Source organism: Rhipicephalus microplus, unplaced genomic scaffold (genome assembly GCF_043290135.1).
Source record: "Rhipicephalus microplus isolate Deutch F79 unplaced genomic scaffold, USDA_Rmic scaffold_21, whole genome shotgun sequence".
Lineage (NCBI taxonomy): Eukaryota > Metazoa > Arthropoda > Arachnida > Ixodida > Ixodidae > Rhipicephalus > Rhipicephalus microplus.
In genome coordinates, this window is record NW_027464594.1 from 8668422 (window position 1) to 8692004 (window position 23583).

Consider the following 23583-nt stretch of genomic DNA (forward strand, 5'->3'; position numbering starts at 1 on the left):
CGAGTAAAAGTCTCAGAAATTAGTACTTAGCAGAAAGAAGTCGCTGCGTTTTTGTTAGACAAACTCAATCTTCTCCAAGTCCAAGATCCGTTTTTAGTCAAGAGTTCTGATAGTATTTTAAGGTTCATGGAAGCTCATGAAAATGAAGGGCTAAGAGCCTTCTCAATTGACGTGACATACCTGTACTATTCCCTTCCCCATCCACAAATGCTAAAATGTGTTTGAAGTAGCATTGATGAATTTGGTGCTGTTTTCGTCTGAGACAGGTATATCCGCTGATAATTTTCTTACCCTGTTGGAATTTTATCTTACTTCGACGTTCATTAAATGGAACAATGATATTCTTTTGCAAAAGCAGGGTATATATATCGGCTCTTGTATCGCGCCTGTCTTGAGCAATCTGTTTCTGGCAGAACTTGATAGAATCTTCTCTTTCTTTCATGAATATTCAACCCCAGCAAACATAGAAATTTATCTGGAAAATCTGGCAGAGCTCAATTCGGTTCGTCTACAACCAGACATTGGAGAATATTATTCCACGACTAACAAACGTATTCGTCACAAGTGAAGAGTTGCAGACTATGGGTTTCTCACCTCCATCACCGTGTTCTCCACAGTCTATAGGAGCGGCATTATGCGACATTATCAGGGCAGAACTGACATCCTTGAACTTCCCTGCGCACATCCAGTCACCCTGTATTGGCCCATATAACCTATGCGCAAGTCCCTGTCACGCGTCCCAGAAAAGTAAACACGGCGTTGCCGCTACCATCGTACGCGTCGGTCGCTGCCGCTCCTCCGCTCAACTTAAATTTGGTGCCGCCTATCCCTTCATCTGCACGCCTGACCCCACTCTCTTCAGGTACTCCGAATGCTTTCTACCGTTCCCCCCGACGCTCATATTGCTCAGCACACTATTACTGCAGGTATCGCGGCCACATTTCTCATTTCTGCCGCAAGCGCCAACAAGACGAGCGTCGCAGTTAGGACATGCGAGAACGAGATGCTTCATCCTATCAAGGTCAACGCCATTTATCGCCTTCACTTCTGTCTCCATCTCCACCCGCATCGAGTGCACCACAGAAGAGCCAGAATTCCAGACGCTGCTAACCTTCAACCTTTTGCCGCTCCTGCTCCCCACTTTGGCCTGCCTCATTTGCCACTGCCAGTCATTTGGAAAAACTAAGTGATGCTGTTTCTGGGGAAAAACTGCATTCCCAAATACGACTGATATTCCTCCATCAGGCCTGAGCAACACGATTTTTGTGGTAGTGAAAAGAGTGTACATCGATGCTCTGGTAGACCCAGGTGTAAGATTTTCTGTTATGCGTGTTGATTTAGGCCAACGTCTGAAGAAAGTGATGACCTCTTACGATGGACCCTTGTTGGTTGATGCTAAGGGGTACACCATTCGGCCTTCCGCTTTCTGTACAGCCAGAGCTATCTAGATTAGCAGAAGGCCTCCTCACTTCTCCTGACACGGCCTCTGACGTCACTCCACCTAGCCTTAGCAAAACCCGTCGAAATAGACCCCCTCATTTTTGCACCCAGCGTCACCTAGGTGACTTCTCAGAAATCTTGGTGCACCACTCCCGTCGCTCCTTCGGAAAGGCTCCTTTTTTTTGTCGATAGGTGGTACTACAATTTATATTTGTTTTGTGAGAGCAAATATTAGCGCAACACCAGCAGTTGTATGCTTGCTGCACACTTGCAAATACAGGGCTGCTCTGGCAAAGAAAGGGGGGCTGTTGCGTGCCAAATCGTCGAGGTGGGCACGACGGTGGGCCAAAGGTGTGTCTGTTTTCATTTCTTGCTGATCCCATACGAAAAGCGCAATGGCAGCATGCCGTGCGGCGACACGCCGGCGACGCGTCGACTCTTTAAGCCTTTCGCTACGGACCCATAGGCCATCGGACACGGAGTTCCGATGATTTCAAATCTCCCACAAAAATTGAAAACTCACGTTTTACGGACATGTAGCGCCATCTAGCCTAAGCTTGGGCAACCAGCTTTTCATTTTCACCTTTTTTGGTTTACATCTCGCCCGCCGAGCTGCGCCCGCGTGCGCACTTTGAACGGAATGGTGTTTCCTTTTACGTGGTAATGGCCGCCATTCCCCGTCGCCCGCTGCGACAGCTGATTGCTGTTGCAAGCACGTCAACCGCTTCTACCGACGATTTTTTCGATCTGAGTAGTGCAGACGACTCGCGTGACGATGTCGAAGTTTCAGAGTCGAGTTCCGACGATGATACTCCAGACCAGACGCCTCAAACTTCGACATGTACTACCAAGTAAGTATCGTTTTTGACTTCGCACTGCTTATGAAGAAAAAACGCACTTGATATTTGACGATAATGGTATCCTTCCCTTGCTTAGGGTCTCAACAATGTACGGCAAGGATGTTTTGCCAAATGCAGCACGTTGTATCAAGTTTTCACCCGCAAGACAGCCTGGCCCCCATCTTGCAGCAGCGCTACGAAGTGACAAGCGGCGCTTCTCAAGGGCGCTTGACTTTTTCCTTTTGTTTTTCACGATGGAAGTGCTCGAGACGTTATGTGATAACACTAACAAGTACGCCAGGATGCGCATTTTGGACCAGCAAACCTACGCTCGCCGGGACGGCTCCTGGGAAGAGGTAATGACACTGGAGATGCTGAGGTTCATCGGACTAATCATCTACATGGGGGTTGTTGATATACCACGGCTCCAAATGTACTGGCGGACGACGGGGATATTTTCAAGCCTTCTCCCACCAAATATTATGAAACGGGACAGATTCTTTGCACTATTAGCCTTCCTGAGCGTAGGGGACCCGGAAGATCTTGCGGCTGCAGCATCTGATGGAAAAACTTGGAGGGTGTCATGGCTCCTGCGACACATAAATCTGCAGTCACAAAATTTGTTTAAACCACAGCGCAACCTTGCCGTGGATGAACGAATGGTGAAATCAAAAGCGAGGTCAGGAATCGGGCAGTGAATTCGGGACAAAGTGACGAAATTTGGATATAAGCTGTGGGTGCTGGCGGATTCGAATACCGGCTATACTATAAATTTTTTTGTGTACACTAGAAAACGCGAGGTACCCGGACCCCATGGATTAGCGTTTGACGTTGTGACCCGGCTTTGCACAGAGTATCTTTATCAGGGATATAAAATTTTTATGGATAACTTTTATACGTCGGCAAAATTATTCGAACACCTCCTTGAGCACAAGACGCTTGCCTGTGGGACCACTCGCAAAGATCGTCGGGGCTTCCCAAAAGAATTGAAGGATGCTATGTGGGAAAGAAGGGCGCAGCGTGGGGACGTTCGCTGGATTCGCGAAAGCAACATCCTTTTCATACAATGGAAGGATCGACGTTCTGTGTTTCTGATGAGCATGATGCACACAGCAAATAAACATGTTGCTGCTAAAAGGAGAGAGAAAAGGGGAGGCCAGTGGGTTGTGAATAACATAAAGAAGCCCCTCCTTGTTCATGAGTATAACACCGGAATGCTCGGCGTGGACAAATCTGATCAAATAATTGCCACGTAGAACGTACTCAGAAAGTGTGTACGTTGGTGGAAAACATTGCTTTTTCATGCTGTGGACATTGCGTGTGTAAACAGCGTTATATTATTTAAGAAGCACCAAAAAGAGAATCCAAATGTCGAAGAACTATTCAGAAACAGGAACTTTGACCAATTGGCATTCAGTGAAGAATTGATTGAACAGATATTTCAATACGATGGAGTTTTTTAAGGACACACCCCTTTCTCACCCCCCTTCTCCCCTCTAGACCCTGTTCGGCACCAGCCGAAAAGAATGGAAAGAGAAGAAACTGCAAGCTCTGCTACGAAAAAACAAAACCACAAAACAGAACGAACGTATTCTGCTCGACCTATAAAATTTACTTTTGCTTCCTGCCTTCACGAGACTGTTTCGCCGAACGGCACAGTCGTCGGGGTCAGTAGGTTGGTGGGCCGAAAAAAATTGTTGACATGCTACACTGAATTTGTGTTTATCTAGAATGATAGCTAATAGAACTAGTAACAATTTGTATATTTCAGATTTCTCAAAATAATTTTTTCATTTTACATTCACTAACTTGTGAAGTGCTTGTATAACTTTTTGTACAATTTTTGTTATTTAACAATTAAATTTACCAATTCTATAAGTCTCATACCAAAGTGTTTTATATGTATAAAAGACGGAATCAATAAGCTACCACTTCATATATTACAATGCATTATGTTCCTTTTTTGTCAAGAGTAATAAATTTTTGTGCGAAAGTGCAAAAAAAAGTGCTGTTTTTCTGCCGTAGCGAAAGAGTTAAGATCCAAAGGTAAGCAGTGGCCTGTTGCTTTCCCAAAGTGAATGCCCCGTAATCCTGCACTGGACAGTTGTGTGCAAATGAAGACATTAATGCATTACCGTACACGCTATGTTAAATGTTCGCTGTTGCAACTTGTCTGGCTTGTGGTTTGTCTCGTGTTCACTTTCTCAGGCGTGGTTTGTGTGTTGAAATGTGCACCAAGAGCGAATGCAGTTTGCGTGCAAAGAAATAAATGAATGCGTGTGCGGCAATGTTTAACCGACTAACATGTATTCATTTTGTGGTGCTGGCAACACAATATCCATGCTACCAGGCCGATATTGCCAATATTGTGCCCGCATGCATGCGATAAGGTGTTCTTTGCCACACTCATTGTCTTTTGATGGTCATATGTGCAAGTCTGTGAAAGCCATTTCAATCCTGATCATCTGCACACAAATTCCAATAACACGGATGGCGACGGCCGAACAATAGAGGTGCCGATAAAGCGAACTCGGATTACATCTGACGCTGTTTCGACCATCTTCCCTGATTGTCCAAGCTATCTCTTTTTTACAAAGCAGTCACAAAAAGACCCAGATGTCAAGCGGAGACGCAGCGAAAACACACAACTCCAAGAAGCTGTCCAGCAATCAAGAGCAGCTTATGAGATGGACGAAGCAAACAACAAATTACAAAGCTTAAAATACATATCTTCGCGTGTCCACTGTTTCCACCACAATGGCTTCTGAACAAATGTTTACTGTGACAACTGCATCATATTTGCTCACCTTGAGCTTACAACGCAAGCACCAGAGCTCCTTGCATCAGTGACAGTGTCAGCTGGCTCATGTGTGTGCGTGTTTTGGAAACATGTACAGCTGGCATCGAATGAAGAGATTGATATACCAGGACAGGTTCTCGATTTTTGCCTCTTGGAAAATCTTCTGGATAGTGTGCTGAACTACTGCAAGAAATGAAGCCATCAAATGATGGACGAAGTGAGTGCAGTTTTCGAAATGGTCGTAGCTCTTTTCGATGATATTTGTGACGATGAACTAAGACAACTTGAAAGGGCGGCTTAAGCTAATGGGAAAGAAAAGTAATGCATGTAGATAACTTAGCTGACCTATTGGTTTTCTGTTCTCCGTTGCACACAATTTCACCCCATGCATATAACTTTCTCAGAAGTAGTAGGAAGATGCTGTTGCCACATAAAGCAACAATTAGGCGAGCTTGCGCTGCTCAAGATGTGAGTCCATCAAAAGAGCAAACTGACGAAGATTTCTTGAGGTTCATGAAGGGACGAGCTGTTTTTCTTAATCCTCATGAAGGGAATATGCTGCTCATGATGGACAAAATACATCTCCAGCAGTTTTTTAGTATAAAGGTGGTTGTTTTACAGGGGCTGCTACTAATTGTGCTGAGCCAGCTAATTGGCTTACGTGGTTATAGTTCAGTCATTGCTTTCATCATACAAAGACGTTGCTCACAAACTTCTGTGAGCAACGTCCAAGGATAAGTGCAGAAGAACTACATCATGTTCTGCGAAGAGTGATGATAAACTTAGAAGAGGCTGGCCTTCATGTAGTTGCTGTAATTACCGATAAAGATTCTATTAACAGGAAATTAATGTCACTGTTCAGCAGAAATAAGGAGCCTGGGATTGTATACCCTCATCCGGCACAACAAAAGCAGCCGTTGTTTCATATAACAGACACAGTTCATTTGCTGAAATACATCCGCAACAATTGGTTAAATCAAAAGACCTGCAACAATTGCTTGTATTAACCTCTTTTGAATGTAACAACAGGATGTGAAGATGCAAGGGGATTCATTTACATCTCTGAGAACGCTCTATGAGGCAGTGTTATTAAGGTTGCATATGGCCTCACTTACAGATCACTGTACCCCGCCAACTTGGAAAGGCAGAATGTACAATTAACTCTCAAAATTTTTGGCAGCTTTGTCTCATTAGCTTTGAGGCTTAAAGGAACTAAGCTGAAGTTACTTCTTGCTGAAAAAACAGCTGTATTTATCAACCTCATTCTAAGATGGTGGAAAACTGTAAATGTTAAAACTCCCCAAAAAGGATGGAGGCTACGCGATTCCTGTCAAGGGCCAATAAGTGATATGAGTTGCCAACAAATAGAATTCCTTGATAGATTTGTTGCTTGGCTTGACAGATGGAAAAGCGTAGGCATGAAGACAGGCACGCTGATAAATGAAACCGACTCTGCTTTGAGACTGTCGACATATGCACTGATAGAAGTTTCACGATATTGCCTCAAAGATTTAGGATTCAAATACGTTTTTTCAGGGAAATACCAAACTGATTCCCTCGAGGCAAGGTTCGGAAAGAACAGGCGACTCTGAGGTTGTCACTACAATGTCTCCATTACTCAGTTACTCGAAGCGGAGAAAAAGATCCGCACCCAAAGCACATTGCTTTTGACCGACTTCATTGAGTCATCTAAAGAACAGAAAAAACTATGTGCAGAAGCTCTGATTAGGAAATACGAGGTCTGTCTGTCTGAGAAAGAACTGAAGAAACCACGAGAGGACATGTCAGCTATAGCTATATAGCCGATTTTTGCGCACATGCTGCTATACGGCGTCAGCCTTGTGATGACTGTTCCTCACACCTAATAATCAAAGAAAGAAAGCTCAAGCCAAGTGACCATGTTCTCATCGACGCTATGAGCGAAGGTGGTCTGAAGTTTCCCCAGCCATTTGTTATGCAAGCAGTAATGCGTACAAAAATTGTTGATGATGATGATGCTGTTTGGTGCTTTGTGGCGCAGGGGCCATTTGATGGCCGAAGAGATCCAGTTCAGGGGACGAGATGTGGACAATGATTGTAATTATCGGCTGCATATACCCGCTTTGAGGAGGTACGATCACTAAGCAAAGGGAATGCTTTATGCATGCTAATTGTATGTTGTTCAGCAGCGTTGGCGGCCACCCACCACGGAGCCAGATGAGACTCTGCAAGTTTGTGGATGCTGAAAGCTTGCAGACGTCAGCCGTACAACACTGCCATAACCCAATAAGTCTAGACCAAAGTAGGCTATTTGCACAGTGTTGACCCTTGACGTCGGAAAAATTGGAAGTAAACAGAAAGGAGAAGTAGACAGGAAAGATTAAAAAGTGAGAAAGACGAAGATGTACGAGAGAGAGAGAGAGAGATAGGAAAAGGCGACTGCCGATTTCCCCTGAGTGGGTCAGCCCAGGAGTGCCGTCCAAATGAAGCCAAGGCAAAAGGGATGTGTTGCCTCCGCCGGGGGGCCTCAAATTTCCAATCTGCAAGGATTGTTTGGGAGCAAGAAACTGCGAATGAGTATGAGCACCTATTTCATGCTGAAACTAACCAAAGGCTGGTACTGCTAAGCATCAAGAAGTTCCTGCAGGCTGATAGTGAAGACATTGATGTTTGCACCAGCGGCCACTGTCCAGACCTTGTCCGGGAAAATATACTGAAGCCTGCCATCAACACCCCCCCCCCCCCTTCCCTTTGTTGAAAAACTACGCGGTTTCCACCAATCATGGCATCACCAGAAAGCATATGCATGCTAAACTAGCTAAGCAAATTTTAAACATTAAAATGAACCTGTAAAGTCATCCATTTAACACAGGGCAATTTAATTTCACCATGATTGTGCTTTTGTTGAATGTGTAATGTGTGCTAAAGGACAAGTGCAATGCGTATATGGCTTTCACAATGATGGTATGTAGTATGTGGTACATATCTTAAAGACGTCTATTAAATGCTGTTGATGTTTTGTAAAGGAATGTTAAGTGCTTGTCTATGTTTTACCTCCCACCCCCTTTCAAACGTTTTTCTTCTTTCACGTCGTATTCTTACAATACTAAATTGCTTACTCACTGAGTGTGCTTTGTGACGAATGTCCAATGCAAATAAATGATCCTGACAATGCATAAAACTGCCCTTTCATGTTTTTTTTTTTTTTATTGCGCTGCCATAGTTTTACGGCGGCCAGGAAATTTTGTTTTCAATGTCCCCACATGCTCATTTCTTTCGTCAATGGTTTAATAGTACTACGCTATTAGAGAGCTGTAACGAGCACCTTCAGCTGTCACAGTATTACAAAATAAAGCCGCAAATAGTTTGAAGTGAGCGCAGTTCACGCCTGCTCGTGCGTAGTAGCTGCACGAGTGGCGGAGCGAAGGGGCTCGGCATCATGAGGAGAGTGTGCAGGACTTGTCAATAGTCTAGGTGCGCTTTGGTACAGCCCGTGTTTCTATTGGTAGTATACGACATCACATTCAGTTAGCCGTCCAGACTGACTGCTCTCAGCAATGAACTTTAGGATAAAATTCTTTCTTCTGCCCCGTCAACTATTTGCTGTGGCTAACGCGTCGTCCACCTTACTGACACGGACTTCACGCTCAACGACACCCTGAGGCCACTTCGTTTGACAGCTGTGGAAGATACCGAATTACCATCACGTCGACAGCTAATTGGAACTATTACCACCAAAGACATCAACCATGGCGACGTCTTTGTCTCATTATAATTTAGTTGCTTCGGTAAAGGCATCGTTCTCACCTCTGGTGTGGTTCGTATTCTCAATGGTTCCGTACTTGTCACCGTCATGAATACAACATCCGAAAAAGTTCTACTTCCTCGGAACACCACAGTGGCCTACGTGACATTCCCGACCCTACGTGAGTCGTGCCACTTGATGCCGTCTCCTCCAACGACTGCCCTAGTGGTGAGCCTGCTTTGTCTCCCACTTTTACTGCATCCATTTTACTGCAGCCACTCTCACAGAAGCAACAGCTGTTTGCTTTGTTAAAGAAACACGCAAGTTCTTTCAATGTTTACTCCTCGACGTTGGGCATCGCATCGAATCTACAAAGTCGGAACATCTTTTGTACGTCGCCGCGGCCCTACAGCGTGTCTGTTGCTGAGAGAAAAATTGTCAAAGAAAACGTAGCTGACATGCTCAAATAGGAGGTAATTCACCTTTCATCTAGCCCTTGTTCATCGCCTGTAGTTCTGATTCATAAGAAGGATCGCTCCGTCCACTTTTGTGTCGATGACAGGGCACTAAACAAGATCACTCGCAAGAATCTGTACCCAATGCCAGGTATTGACGCCCTTCATTCAATACAAGGGGCGAAATAATTTTCAAGCCTCGACCTACATTCCGGATACTGGCAAATTCCTACGCTATGCTCGAAGAGGATAAAGAAAAAAACGGCATTCGCAACGCGCGACGGGCTATACAAATTCAACGCTATGCCTTTCAGGCTGTGCAACTCGCCCGCTACTTTTGAGCGCATGATCGATACCGTGCTGAGCTGCCTCAAATGAAAGACCTGCCTGTACTAGTTGGACGGCATCGCTAATTTTTTGTCAACGTTTTCGCAGCACCTCCAACGTACGGATGATGTTTTGACGTTGATTGATTGATATGTGGGGTTTAACGTCCCAAAACCACTATATGATTATGAGAGACGCCGTAATGGAGAGCTCCGGAAATTTAGACCACCTGAGGTTCTTTAACGTGCACTCAAATCTGAGCACACGGGCCTACAACATGATGTTTTGACATGCCTTGCTGCCTCTTGTCTCCAACTCAACACCAAAAAATGCCATTTCGCCACAAAACCTATCAAGGTCTTGGGTCACGTCGTGACCAAATACTAAATACAGCCGGATCTGGACAAAATTGCTGCAATCCTCGCTTTCCGCGCCCCGAAAGGGCGAAGAAGTTGCGAAGTTTTCTTGCTCTCGCCTCCGATTTCCGCCGTTCTATACGAAACTTTGCATCAATAGCGGCTACAATGGGCAAGCTTCTTGCTTCCAACGTGCCCTTTCAGTGGTCGGAAGAATGCCAAATGGCATTCGACCTGCTAAAGGGTGCCCTCACGTCCGAACCTGTACTCTGCCACTTTGATGAGGCTGCACCGACTGTCCTACAAACGAACCCTAGCGACCGCGGTATAGGGGCCATTCTGCTCCAACGCGACACGTCTTCACAAGAGAGAGTAGTTGCACCTCTTCACAAGAGAGAGTAGTTGCATATGCCAATCGACTACTAACAGCAACCGAGAAGAACTATATATACCATAGCTGAGCAGGAGTGTTGGCTGTGGTCTGGTCAGTGCAAGCGTTCCGTCCCTATCTACACTGCCATCATTGTACGATCGTTACCGACTACCACGCCTTATGCTGGCTGTCCACGCTGAAGAACTTGGCTGGACGCTTGGGTCGGTGGATTCTACGTCTACAGGAGTATGACTTTGCCGTCATTTACAAGTCTGGCAAAAAACACCAAGACGTCGACGCCCTTTTGTGCTGCTTGCTACCACATGCCCAGCTCAGTAACAGTCAAAGTTCGGCCATTACTTCTACCGCAGCAACCACGCTCGCTTCAATAGACCATTTATTTTCGGGCGACAAGCACACATCGCATTCCTGTCAGTTGTCTGATCCGTACTGCAGGCGTATTATGTACCAGCTCTCAGGAGCTTCATTGTGGGCATTCGTTATGCGCTTCTCATATATGCATTATCATAATCATCATCACTCAACTGGGGCTCTGCCCTCATCTTCACTGGGTGTCATCACCCGTTATCATCGTGTGTGTGCACACTCTGTCTCAAAACTGCCCGTTCGCTACTTAGCCCTTGGGCCGAATAAACACTCTCAACCCAGACGTTATATTATATATATTGCAGACATTTTGCTATTTCATTTTTCGACAAGTAAGAGACCAGTTACGGCCGGCAGTGAACTATAAGTGTCCTGACTCTCTGAGTTTGATGCGCTGTAGTGGTACTGCGGCCCTACATAAAGCAGCATTCTTATATTATCACGACAGCATTTCGTCTACCAGCACTTTTTGTAAGCAGGGTGTGGAAATCGTCGCTGCTGAGAGATCTTTCTCGAAGTAGTCGTGTCCTGCTTGTAGCTAATCATCTTATTCTGCGGCGGCTGCAGAGATTTCGCTGCGGTGGCAAAATAGACAGTGGCGGCTTCTGCAGTGGAAAGTAGACATGAAGAAACCTATGTGCTTATTTTTGCGCTGTTTTGGCGATCAGGAGATGATGGTTCAAATATGTGACAAGCAAGACCTCGTGGCTTTTTAGGAACATTATAAGAATTCAGGCAAATTAAAATCTTCAGACACAATAACGTTATCACCAACCCCTCCTAGAATACTACGCCTGGAATGTCGCTAGCTTTTCCATAAAACGAACGCTGCCACATGTTTGGAGCGAGCCCTGTGAGATGGTGCTAGCTACTATAGTCGAGTAATTAAGTGTGCCACCGCTGTTATGTATAGTATACCACTTCTATGCGACACCGTCTACATAGGCCCAACAAGAAGATGTGTAGATGTTGGAATATGATGGCATTATGCAGATATATAATGCGATAGCCTATCGCGTATTGCTGCGAACTGCCAGAGATGTGGCTGTGAATCTCATTTCAGCAAGACTAGCATCAGAGGAAGGCATAAAGACCAGACAACTCAAGAGGTAATTCAGGCTTGGCATATCACAAGGTCATGCACCGGCTTGCCATCTTTTACTTCGCAGTACAAAGAAATATTGCATTTAATTATGTAGCACATTATATATAAAGTTGGTTATTATCTCCACAATAGAAAATCACTTAAGTGTGGAGCACTTTTGTTTTGTGTACTAATTCACGATTTATGTCATCATATTTATGGGTAGGATACTATTTTGTTTGTTATTACCTATGTGTATCCACATGAGGCTATATATTTGTGTTCCGCGCATGTGAACACAAGATCAGTGTCCGCCACTTGTGTATTCTATGATAATTTGCAATTTTGTCACACTTTGTGGCTATATTCATGAATTGCCACAAAAGCCATGCAGTGGTGGCTCAGAAAGGCTATTTCTCCATGTATTTCTACACCGTCTCTAAGGCAAAGCTTCCTCTTAACAAGGAATATGGCTTCATCATGAACTGTCATTTCCTCTGCACATTGAGCCTAGTTTGCTTGACTACTAATGTTAACGGGATGCTGAACAATGTTTTTGCCACCAAGATATTCAACAAATCTGAAAGATTGGGTCATGAAATTGATAGGTACAGTTTTATTTCAGGCAGAAACTGCAGCAAAATGATGAACTTCAGGCGTTTTTCATAAACTGCCGCATATAGCATTTGCCCAATAAACTAGACGAGGTGACATGTGACATTGCCCGAAATAATCGAGCCAACAATTTCAGCCATCGCTCGCTTTTCCCAACCCACTCATCTCCCCCAATGCTTCCCAGAGTGACTACAAACAGCACCGTTAATGAACAATGCTGGCAACAAACAAGGCTCTTGCCTGAGAGCTTGGAAACTACAGAATAAAATTTGCGTTCCAGCAAATGAAACTGGTCACGAATATTTATCACGTAGATTAGAAACCATTTCCGCAACAGATGGTTCGGAACTAACGGTTTGTCCACAGGCTAGCAGCAGGTTCGCCTCGCGAGTCCAAGTTGAGAAAGGCCTTTCTTGGAATGAGCTTACCTTCAGTTGTCTTCGGTCGGACTCTTAGGAAGTTTTTACAGTAAGCTTTGAAACACTTACCACCTTTTCCTGAAAGCAACAAAACCATTTAAGGACTAAATTAGAAATCAACTGAGTGGTGGAGCGAATTTCGCTCACTTGCCAATCACTGAGGCACTAGTGGCCGCACTACTGAACAAACTAGTTTACTTATTCCAGCAATTTAGCATCAAGCAGAAGACTATAACGTGAAATCAAAACTTCATAATACCATCAGAGCTTCAACTATTACTAGTGTTGCCACATGAGCATTAAAATATTTTTCTGCTAGTGCTACATTGTGAGTCTAAGGTGCTTAGGAATTGATCAATGTACTTTGCCCAAAGTGTGAGCGCCAAGAGTCAAATGGAGAATGCAAGCTGTGGTCAAGCTGCATAAAAGAAAATGCCAGAACGCTCCATCAAAGAAGTGGTTCTTTTTTTTTTAATACGAAATCGATGGTACTATCTCCTGGCACATTTCCCTATGAAAATAAAGAATCAGTTCTCTGGCAGAGTGCACTGGCATCCACTTTTGCTCGCCTTGGCCACAGCTCGCATGCACCATTTTACTTTTGCAGCATCTGTATGGCTTCAGATTAGGGACTACTGACATAAATTGTCAACATGCCAACTATTTCTGAACACCAAACATCTTCAAACACAGGCCTGGCTTGGTTGTTCAATGGCCGACTCCCATGAATAGTGCCTGGTCTCTATTCCAGCCTGAACTCAAACTTTATTTCTCATGTACAGCTGCGGTGAACAACATCGTCACCAAAATCTGGTAGAATGAGGCCATAACAGCTAACCTTATAAAACTGCGAGACACCCAAGACATAAACCTAATCTAACATGATAGCTGTACGACTGCAGCATACGGGTTCAATACTAAACAGCAACACTGTAAAAAATTACATTTCTGCACCCCCATCGTCAAGTGGGTTGGAAACAGTATTTTTTTTTCACGAGTCGGTGAGGGGTACCAACGCCGCTGCCCCCCCCCCCCCCCCTCAAAGTGCTAATGCATAAATGCCCTCCTTCTAGTACGGGGAGCCCCTTAAAGCGGTATTCACAAGAGGGAGAAATCCCCAGAGGAGAGGCGAGGATGGCGCATCGCGTGATGAAGTCACGGGTTCGTGTGTTGACGTGACCTCGGGGCTCCTTGGGGGACACGGGGATCGTTTCTCCAATTAGTCAAACGATCCCCATGCTGCGGGGAATGTAGCAGAATTTGAAGTGCTTGTCTGGCCACATAGTAGCCCTCTCTCCTGTAAAACGCAGTGGCGGCGGCCTTTCCATATTACGCTCTGGACTTGCGGGCACCGTGATGGCAAAATGAACAATGAAGCAACTTTTTTCTTTTCTGTCGTGGAAGAATATCCTTGCTTGTGAGACATCTGTTCTGATGTCTATAGTAAAATTAACCCTAACAATGATGTGTGGGAGACGATAGTCAAGCAAATTATGGAGCACTACCCTCTCCATGGTCTGATATTTAGTTTGGTTTTAAAGTAGTTATTGAGATAAGAATTGAGACATCACGCTGTTTTGTTGTTGTAGCTGCTGCTCTGCTTGGTTAACCTAACGGAGAGGAGGAGGAAGAAAGAACTTTATTCAGAGTCCGGCGAGTAGATGGGGTGGGCGATTGGCCCCGCCTAGGTTACGGCCAGGAGTCCTTGAATCCTCGCGGCTTCCTCGGCCCGCTGGACGGCCCACATTTGGTCTTCGAGGACCGAACTGAGCATTGCGGCTTCCCAGCGCGCGCGAAGGCAGTCAGCAGAGGCCGCATACTTGTTATGAGTACTAATCCCTCTACATTCCCATAACATATGCTCCAGAGTGGCTCTGGAGTCGCAACGCTTGCACCTGTCCGTTTTGTATATATCAGGATATATAATGTGCGATAGTGCAGGATTCGAATATGACCTAGTTTGTAACTACCGCCATTCGACAGACTGTCTTTTTGTTAATTTTGGGTGAGGGGGCGGGAATATGCCCCTCTGTAATCTATAATGTTTTGTAATTTCATTGTATCTGGTCATTCTGTCTTCCCACTCCCACTCGTCTGCCACGCCGTAATCACCGGAGGAGGTTGGGGCGGCACTTGAGAGGGCAGCTCGGTCGGTGAGCCCTCGAGCTGCGTCATGTACAAACCTGACGGAGATGTCTTACTTTTTAGATAAATTTTTTAATGGGCCTTACGAGTCAAGATTACACACTTAAAATAGTCAAAGGCAGTCGTAGAATTCAAGGGCTATTTTTTATTTTCAGAAACATGACATAATTCACATTTCACTTTATCGGCTGTACTAATGAAGCGGATTTTTAGGCTGAATTCGCATAGTGAGGACAGAAGCGATCTTCTATTATCTTGTGTTTCGAAATTATAATGAAACTCTTCTACAGATAATTGTCAAATATTAATAGGCTAGATCACTTCCGTTCTCACTTGTTCTCATGAGAAAAATGCCATGATAGCATAATTTCTTCATTCACATAAAGCCAGCCTGCATCAAAAGATATTTCACTGAAATTCTTATCTGCCGACTCAATAGTAGTATTTGACGAGTCAGAGAGGCTGTGAGGAATTTTGTACCAAAAAAAAAAAAAACTTCATTGTCAATGACACTGCCAGGATTGTCGCTTTGGGCAAGTTTGTCTTTGCAAAAAAGAAAAGCTTGTGGTGGCGATTCAAACTAAGGGCAAACGTTGCGTCTGTATTCCATAAAAAGACATTAACAAGAAAGTTTGTAAAAGCAGCAAAACAGCAGGAAAGGGGGGTGTATGCAAAAGGGGCACTCCCCCCCTCCCTACCACTTTCCTCACCAAAGATAAACCAGCACTTTCCTCCTTCTCCAATAAGGACACAATGCAGATTTGACTCCCCCCCCCTCTTTCAAAACGAAAGCTTGCCGACGTCTATAGCTTGGGGTAAAAAAATTCTTCAGTGCTCGTGCTCCATTGTATGGTGGAGGCTCTGGCCACATTGATCTCCCCCACTGTTCCCCTCGTCCCTGTGATACCACTGCCACACGGCACCTGTAATCTCAGTCACTGCGAACGACATTAGGTGTTAATGTCACCTTCCTGGCTGCTACACAGACGCAGTGAATGACATTCACACCTAATGACATTCGCCCGTTGAATGTGTTCACGGAACTCATGGAAGCGCAACATGTATAACCACGTCAACAGGCACTTGACAAGAGATTACAAAATCGACATCTTTAAGCAAGTGTAATGGATGTTCAGATGTTTAGTAATTGTTGTTAACTTTGCTGTAACGTTCTAACGCACAACACGACAGTGGAAGCGATTTCTGCAGCTATGTTCTCTTTCCCAGACTCCGACTTCATGCTATAGCGCCTCCTGTCGACCATATTTAAAAAAGCTCGCTGTTGTTTTCGTGTAGCGTTGCCACGTTAGACTCACTAGTAGCAGAATGAATACACACGAAAGTGTGGAACACCAGTTCTCAGCATAAACGAATTGGCGTGTAGACGCAGCTCCAAATCCCTCACCCATCTGTGATGTTTTTTTAATGGCAAGCTTGAGACGTCCCAGTCCGTTCTGATGCTTCATTCGGAGCAGCTGGAGAGCAATTAATGTTTCTTTGCACTGATAATCATTCATCTCTACCACAAATTCATGAATGCTGTCACGGTTCCAAACATTGCCGACTGCATATTTCAAGCGGCCTTTAGCTAGTCTTCCTTTGGATGTGTACGAGGATCTCTATTTCTGCTGATGCTGTTTTATCACGTCGCAGTATATTTTGAACCAGCGGGACAATGTTAAGTAAATAAAAGCACCAACTTTTTAGTACCACAGCAGCCTGCCGATAAACACTGACATCCATTGCGAGTGCCCTTTTATATGGCCGTGTAGACCCGAAACGCAAGATCGCAATGACATTTGTTATGAATGTCATTGCAATCATAACATTTGTTATGAATGTCATTCACTGGGAATAATATTATATGTGCCATGTGACCGAGGTATGAGTGAGGGACATCTGGAGGGACCTCTCTTCACCCATTGACGTCACTGGGCTCGGCATTTACCCCCGCCCCGTTCCCCCCTTCGTGAATTTGTCCTTCGTGTGAACACCGCTTAATTCCCACTCTCCCTGTCTACCTATAAATAAATGTTTTCAGTCGATGAGTACACGCGAAGCACAGTGACTTCAACGTCGAGTTATCCATCGTAAGCTTACAAGCGTTTGTAGGTGTCAGCCGCTGTAGATCAGTAGTTACGGTGCTTCGCTACTAAACCGATGTATGTTCGCGGGTTCGATACTAGACACGGCGGACGCATAATGGAAACGCCCGTGTACAGCGCGATGTCAGTGCACGATGGTCGAAAATTTCGAAGCTTTCCAATAAACTTCAAATATTATTATTCAGCATTCCTAGGTGCTGTCATTTGCCTACCACATATCCTCCGATGTTGAGACGCGCGAAGCCCTAGAAGTGACGGCTCGAGAATACGGGCCACGAGTACAACTCACCGTCGGTCTCTGTGCCACAACGTTTATCAGGAGGCTGTTTCAGTGGTTCAGCGCCAACACCTACAGCAAATTTAACCGTCGAAGTGCGCAACTTTGTCAGGTCATCCCATCAAGCCATTTTTTGATCAACCGAACACTGCGGGAGACCTATCATCATTATTTGGGTGACTCACGCGCTTACATGCAGGCAGCGTCCACAGTAAAGGTTTCCATCCACTGGGCAAATGTCCTCCATCCGCTGGGTCCTCCATCCGCAGGGCAAACGGACACAATCACTGCGTCCGTTTTATGGAACTGAGCTGCATCGCACATGTGCATTAAGTTTCGACTAACATAAAACGCGAGACTGACGTTGCTAACGTTAGCTAAGGTGGCAAACAAAACACCCGACACGCGCTTGACATTGCGCCCCATTCTAGTGCCTAGAATATACTGGTATAATCAGTATATTCTAGGCACTAACAATTCTAGGCCCTTGGCTAGAGAATCACATGGCGCGCAAGTTTGCGGACTTGGCTCTGCTTGACTAGCCTTGGCCGTGTTTTTGGCTACGAGAAGCATGGAGGTATGTTGAAAATTTTTATTCATGTATGGAAGTCGTTTTGCCAGCGTTCCGCTTGCACTACATAAAAACGGTTCCCTGGAGCCTTTTAAATAATACCATAGTCCCTAAATGCTATGATGTTGCTCAAGGCAACGTTGCTCGATCTTTTGTGTAACCTGAAAGCAAGGTGCACAATGAAAATTATTGCTCTGGCTTCTGGCAGAGATAACTCTGGCTTCTAGCACTCTAGTGTTGTAAACACACTTCGATGGCGCCATTTTGCCAGCGACTGCTGAGAGAGCCCTCAGTTCGCGCCATGGTTGGCGCGAACCTCCGTTTTCGACATGTGCGATGTCGACCCTTACAGTACTAGTGCTTAGAGGGGAAAGGTTGTGAAACTGCAGCCAAGGGCATTACGCGATCGAGGGACAAACTGTAATCGCATTAACTCGGGGTGCCGATGGCCGCGGTCGCACTTGGTGAGTGAGTGAGTAACAACTTTATTAGTCGAAGGGGTGAGGGGTAAGGGAGGCTAAGCCACGAAGGCTGCCAGGCTGTGCTTCTCGATGACTTCTTCCGCTCGTTTCAGGACCCGTGTCTGGATGTCTATGTCGTTGCTGGAGAGAAGGGCCTCCCATTGTCCCTCGGTGGGGGGTGAGCAAAGGAGGTCGGCGGGCGGGGGATCCTCCGGGCAGCCCCAGAGGATGTGGTTCAACGAGGCAACGTTGCCGCACAGGCAGCAGCGTGGATCGATGGCACCTGGGTGCATGTATGAAAACACGAGGGGGCACGGGAAGGTGCGGGTCTGTAGGCGACGCCAGGCGATCTCGGACCGCTTGGGAAGGCTGCTGTGAGGATGTGAATAGAAATATCGCTCGAGGCGATAGTGCTGAGTGATGTCGTGGTAGGTGACCAGGGGCTCCGGCACCAGGGCGTCCGACTCTGAGTGGCCCACCGCTCGGTCGACGAATCCTCGAGCGCGTTGGTGAGCTGTCTCGTTGCCGGGGTGACCCGAGTGGGCGGGGACCCAGATCAGTTCTATGCGGCACTGCTCATCTTGCTGCAGTAGGGGCCGAAGTAGCCGTAAGGTGGTAGGCGAGACTAGACCTCGCGCGAAATTCGAGATGGCTTGTTTCGAGTCGCTGATTATGACGCTTGCGTCAGCCGAGGTCGCGGCCAAAGCAATGGCCACTTCCTCCGCCTCGACGGCGTAAGGCGTTCTGACGGTGCCAGCCGTGATGGTCGGCCCCAAAGGAGCTGAGGAGGGCGACACGGAAACGACTACGAAGGCGTCCCTGCGTGCATTGTATCGGGCCGCATCTACGTAGGCGACGGCCGGGTGGTCGGCGTACTTTGCGTGAAGCATGGCGGCACGGGCTTGGCGGCGAGCGTCGTGGTGGCCCGCCAGCATATTCTTAGGTAGCGGCTTGATGTAGAACGCCGCTCGAATAGCATGGGGTAATGAGACCAGATCCGGAGGGTGGGAGGAGGTGTCGTGGCCGATGGAGGAAAGGATGTGGCGACCGGTCGGCGAACGGTAAAGGCGTTGCACTTGAGCGGAGCGGTGAGCCTCAATCAACTCGTCGAGCGTGTTGTGTACACCCAAACGGAGAAGACGATCGGTGGACGTGTTGGGGGGAAGGCCGAGGGCAGTCTTGTATGCCCGGCGGATGAGGACGTCAATTTTATCGCGTTCCGATTTTAGGAGACGTGTATAAGGAAGGCCGTACGTGAGGCGGGAAACGACGAAAGCGTCGATAAGGCGAAGTAGATCGTGTTCTCGCATGCCCTCACGCCGCGCACGGACACGGGCGAGCATACGTGCGGTCTGCTGCACCGAGAGCGAGAGCTTGTCTATGGTGTGTGTATTATGGCGGTTGGACTGTAGGATCAGCCCGAGCACGCGGAGATGCGAAACGACGGGGACAGGAGTAGAGTTGGCATGAACCGTGATGGTGGGGTGGGGAGTTTTGTAGCGACGCCGGTCGGGAGGCCGCATGAGAAGAAGGGCCGATTTGGCCGCTGAGCAAGTAAGACCGGCCGCGTGCACGTGGGACGTGACGACGTCGGTTGCGCGTTGCAACGTCTGCTCGATATGGCCGTCAGAGCCCGACGTGACCCAGAGAGCAATATCGTCCGCGTACAGGGTGTGTTTAAGACCGGGGATACGGTCCAGCTTGCCAGGAAGCGAGCGGAGGACAAGATTGAATAGAAAAGGCGACAAGACGGCGCCCTGAGGGGTGCCACGAGGGCCAAGCTCGTACGTGGGAGACGGGAGGTCCCCTATGATGATTTCGGCCGTGCGGGCGGTGAGGAACGCGCGAATGTAGTTGTAGGTGCGGGTGCCGGGATTGAGGGCTGCGAGTTCGGCAAGGATAGCCGAATGGGAGACGTGGTCGAACGCCTTGTGAAGGTCCAGGCTAAGGAGAGCCTTTGTGTCTGAAAATGTGGGTGGGTCGAGGAGATCATGGTGGAGTTGTAAGAGGACATCTTGCGTGGATAGGTGGGGGCGGAAACCAAGCATGGTGTGGGGAAGGAGATGGTGTGCGTCCGTGTACGTTTGCAAGCGAGCGAGAACGACATGTTCTAGTAGCTTGCCGACGCACGAGGTGAGTGAAATGGGCCTGAGATTCTCGATTGTGAGTTTCTTGCCCGGCTTGGGGATGAAAGCCACGCGAGCGTGTTTCCATGATTGGGGGAGGTTGCCGGAGCGCCAGCACTCGTTGAGGAACGAAGTGAGGGTAGCAGCCGAAGGGGCGTCGAGGTTTCGGAGGAGCTTGTTGGGGATGCGATCTGGGCCGGGGGCGGAAGTGGTGCGGAGCTTCTGTAATGCCGCGTAGACCTCCGCTTCCGTGATATCGGCGTCCAGTACTGGGTTGGGGGCCCCAGAGTAGGACGCGAGAGGGGGAGGAGGTGTGCCAGGAGGCAGAAGCTGAAGGTATTTGGCGGACAGGTCTGCCATCAGCGACGGAGTGTCGCCGGGGTAAGCCCGGACCACTCGTTGTAACTGCTGCCGAGCGACCAACTTGGCAGAAGCAGGGTCGAGGAGGTGGCGGAGGAGATGCCAGGACTGTTTGCAGCCCAACTGACCAGAGAGACCCGAGCAGAGCTGCTCCCACTGTTGGCGGGCGAGCGCGGTGGTGTGTTGCTCGATCGTACGATCGAGGTGCGCAATGCGGCGGCGTAAGCGACGGTTGTGACGTTGCTTCTGCCAACGGTTGCAAAGGCCGGTGCGGGCGGCCCACAGGTGGGCAAGACGGGCGTCAGTTGCCGGATAGTCCTTCGTGGTGGGGATCGAGGCGGTGACTGCGTCGAGGTCCTCTAGCAGCTGGTCGGTCCACGTCGAGAGGTCCTCGATGTTGGAAGTGGCGGAGTGCAACCGGCGTTCTCGGAAAGCGTCCCAGTCTGTATAGCGGGCCGTGTGTGGGCGCGGCTTGCTGGGGGAGGTGAGAACTTGAATGGTGAGGACATAGTGGTCACTGCCGAGGGACTGATGCGTGTTATACCAGCGCGCGTCGGGCACGCTGCGGCAGAAGCTGAGGTCCGGGGTGGTATCGCGGCACACACTGTTGCCGATGCGCGTTGGTTGCGTGGGGTCGGTGAGCAGGGAAAGGTTGAGATCGTGAGCGAGCTGCCACAGCCTCCTTCCGGGGCCATCTGCCTTCGAGTAACCCCAGTCCGGATGCTTGACGTTGAAGTCGCCGAGAATAAGAAGGGGTGATTTGGCTGCTTTCGCTGCAGCGGCACGGAGCAAGGCTAGGAGAGACGCGTCTTCAGTGGAGCGAGGGGGGTTGTACACGTTGAGAATAAACAGAGAGGGCTGTTCACGTTGCTGAGGTAGTGTCTCGAGAAAGACGTGATGGACTGCAGGGAAGGGTAGATCGTGTCGATTGACAGCGAGCGTCCGCCGGGTGAGGACGGCCGTCACGGGATGGGGCAGAGGATGGTGAGTTACTTGGTTGTAGGCGACGTAACCCGAGAGGGAGACGTCGGCGTGAGTTTCCTGTAGTACGATGATATCAGGCGCGTCCGAGGGGTCTAGTTGTTGTAGGTGGAGAAGGAGGTGGTTACGCTTGGGACGAAAACCACGGCAGTTCCACTGCCAAATGGTGACGATGGATCGGTCAGCCATTTTTAACAGCGGAAGATGTTGCCTCGACCGGTGTTTGCGAGGTTCGGGCGGCGCCGGAGGAGGTGGTGGTGCGGGCATGGAGGGGTAGCTTTGCTCGGATGCTTCCAAGCATGGCAGTTTGTAGGCTATCGACTGTTGACTGTAGAGATTGGAAGGACGTGGCGGGGGGGTAGGCGGCGAAGTCTGTGCGCAGGGAATTTAGAGCTTCGTGCTGTGCAGTGAGAAGCTGGTGGACGGAGTTGAAGCGGCTATCCAACCGCTCTTCAAGATCCACCAAGGCCGTCTTGATGGATACCTGGACCTCTTCAGAAAAGTGAAGAGATTCAAGGGGAGTGTTGGGTCGACGGCGCTTGCCAGTGCATCCTTCGGGAGTCTGAACGTCCATGTCGGAGGAGGAGCAAATGGTAGAGGGCAGAGAGGATTTCACTGTGATGGCTGATTCCAGCTTCTCTTCAAGAGCTTGCAGTTTCGCTTGGAGGGAATCAATTTGGGTCTTCTGAGCTGCAATTTGAGCGCTTTGTGCAGTGACCTGCTGTCGGAGGGAGGCGTTTTCTTGCTGCAGTGCAACAACCTGCGGCTCCGAGGGCAAGCCGGGGGCGCCGCGGGGCCATGTCGAATTCATGGGCTGTGATGTGGGTTTAGGCACCGCTGGTACGGGGGGCGGAGAGGCAGTAACCGACTTGGGCGGTGGAGCTGGTGAGGGACCACTTGCTGCTTGCTGGGAAGAGCGCACTACCGCTGCGGGCGGAACAGGCTGTTGTGGCGGGGGGTGTGTGTCAGGTGCCGGGGCCTTCTGGCGTTGAGGGCGCTGCACGTAGCGGTGTTTACAGTTGGAACTGTACGTGGAGTGATTCCCATTGCAGACGATGCAGCGGGGGTTGCAAGTGGGTGGCGATCCTTCGGGCGGTGTGGGGTGAGCAGCGCCGCACCGATGGCACCGCTCCTGCCGCGGCTTGGGGCACACGTCGGTCCGGTGGCCGGTCGAGCGGCAATTGTAGCAGGCTTCCACCTTGTTGCGGAACGGAAGGAGGCGAAGCTGGACACCGTGGTAGAAGATCCACCGCGGTAGTTTCGGCTCCATGAGGGTGACCAAGATGTGAGGGGCCTTGCCCATGCGGCGGCCGCCCACAACAGAGAGGGTAGGATTGCTTGCCTGAAGGTCTTCAAGGATGGCTTGGTCCGTGAAGTCGTCGAAGGCGTGGTACAGTATGCCCCTGAGGGCATCGTCTGGCGGTAAGGCGTAAAGGTGGACGGTGAAAGTGTTGCCGGAAACCGTGAGGGAGGTGATGCGGAGGTATGCTTGTGCACGAGCCGAGTCCGCGACGCTGAGCGTAAAAGTGTTGTTGACGGGGTGGATCCGCACCGTGTCGCGAGATGCGGGCGGGAGGTCTTGCAGGAACGCTGCTTGCAGCAAGGCGGTGTACAAGTGCCAAGGCTGTAGCTTGGTGAGTTCTACGGGGCTTTTTGGGCGGCCGACGATGTGAATCGTGTCCGCCGGGAGACGAGGGAGCGGAGCGCGGCGGCGGTGCTGCGGAGGCGATGTATTTAC

At 48.5% G+C, this 23583-nt stretch overlaps 1 long non-coding RNA gene across 1 annotated transcript; it reads right to left on the reverse strand.

Moving 5' to 3' along the window:
- Nucleotides 1-10876: 10876 nt before the first annotated feature.
- On the reverse strand, nucleotides 10877-17879 carry LOC142785330 (uncharacterized). Its single transcript, XR_012888918.1, has 2 exons — nucleotides 17540-17879; nucleotides 10877-12897 (listed from the first exon to the last, which is right to left on the reverse strand). It is a non-coding gene; the product is annotated as an uncharacterized LOC142785330 (long non-coding RNA).
- Between the last annotated feature and the right edge of the window lie 5704 nt (nucleotides 17880-23583).